The 1,669-nt window shown below is 39.9% G+C and overlaps 1 pseudogene; it reads left to right on the top strand.

Annotated features, from left to right (window-relative positions):
• Positions 1 to 385: 385 nt before the first annotated feature.
• LOC149233716 (serine/threonine-protein kinase PEPKR2 pseudogene) lies at positions 386 to 1,411 on the top strand (annotated as a pseudogene).
• Positions 1,412 to 1,669: the final 258 nt, after the last annotated feature.

Genomic DNA, 1,669 nt, shown 5'->3' with positions numbered 1-1,669 from the left:
AATGTTGGAGCCCACAAAAGCAGCCTTGGCCATCATAGTCGAAATACCACAGGAGGACGAGGTAGAAGAATACACTACCAACTTAAAGGGTGGTCGCTTCATCTCATCCATAAACAGGTTAATGTCTTCGATCAAGATGGAGCAAAGAAAAGTGGCAGAGTGGTTGCAGAGTTGTTTTCATAGGGGAGGGAGATCAGTACTGATGCCCATAATTAATAATTGCTCAATTCACGACCACTATGAATTCAGCAATGTGGACTTGAGCGTGGTTCCCCATCATAAAATTAATATATGTTTCCACAGGGCCACACGCATCGCTTTCTGTTGCAAATCCCTCAACAAAAATAAGACACCGCTCAATATGATCCTCAATGAAATAAACGTCATGTGTAGGGTCTCCGGTTACGAGGGCACTGTGAAACTTCATGCGGTTTATGAGGATTCGCAGAATATACTTCTAGTTTTGGAGCTGTGCAGCCTAGGAGATCTGTTCCAAACGGTTATGCAGAGAGGCGGCCGTTACAAGCCTGATGATGAATTGGAAGCTGCCATGATATTCAAGCAGATGATGGAGAGCATTTTGTATTGCCATGCAAAGGGTGTTGTTCACAGAGATATCAAACCCGAAAACATATTCTTGACAGGAAGCCTCACGCATCCAGTCGTCAAGTTGGGTGACTTCGGTCTTGCGACGCTGTTTCACAAAGGTATCATATTTTTTATTTCAGATTTAATGCGATAAAGTTTAAGTGATAGAGTTTAAATTTTGGGTAGCTATTTTATAAATATATTTTTTAATTTTGAAAAGAAGAGTACTGTAAATTTGATCATTCAGATTTATTCTTTCTCTTAAATAATTACCATAGGTGGATAAATTGGTTGAAAAATATTGCGAAATTGCAGGAGGTAATCTTCTGTATGATAAAACGGGAACCCCAGCCTACGTGGCTCCCGAAATTATGAATGGACAAGGATATACAGAGAGCGTGGATATTTGGAGCGCTGGAGTGTTGCTGTATGCCATGCTCAGTGGTGCATTGCCATTCCATGGTGACAACTTCTTGGAACTCAAATGTAAGATTTTGAAGGAAGATGTTGATCTCAAAAATGGTGTATGGGACAAAATCTCCGTGCTGGCCAAAGACCTCATCTCACGCATGCTCGTTAAAGATCCACAACACCGCTTGAATGCTACACAAGTCTTGAGTAAGTAACACTACCATAATCGTTATCTCATTTTAGCACAGATGATGAATTAACCTCTTTTCTTTTTTATATTATATTAATGGATGGGATGGCCTAATTTGTTACAGGGCACCCGTGGTTGAATTTTGAGACAAGTCAAGAAAACGTACGTGATAGCAGAAATGTGATTGCCAATCACAGTTTAATGATTCACAAAGTTGAATGAAAGTTTTCAGATTGTTCTCAAAGTCTTACTGGGAAGGAGTCCCTACGCATTTGAAATTATAAGCTTGTCGAATTCAGTACTTGTGGGTAGAGAACATGGCTGTAACAATTTGCCTTCCTCCACAGGTTCTCATAGATACAAAAAGCTTGTAAGAAGATTGGTCTGGCTTGTAACTCATGATTTGATTGAAATCAAAATTGTACTTAATACTTGTGGGTAGAGAACATGGCGGTAATAATTTGCCTTCCTCCACAGGTT

This window comes from Pinus tabuliformis, chromosome J (assembly GCF_031772625.1).
Source record: "Pinus tabuliformis cultivar Carrire ecotype Pingquan chromosome J, CPIR1, whole genome shotgun sequence".
NCBI lineage: Eukaryota > Viridiplantae > Streptophyta > Pinopsida > Pinales > Pinaceae > Pinus > Pinus tabuliformis.
Note: the sequence above shows the minus strand (reverse complement) of the source record. Positions and strands in the feature narration are given on the sequence as shown.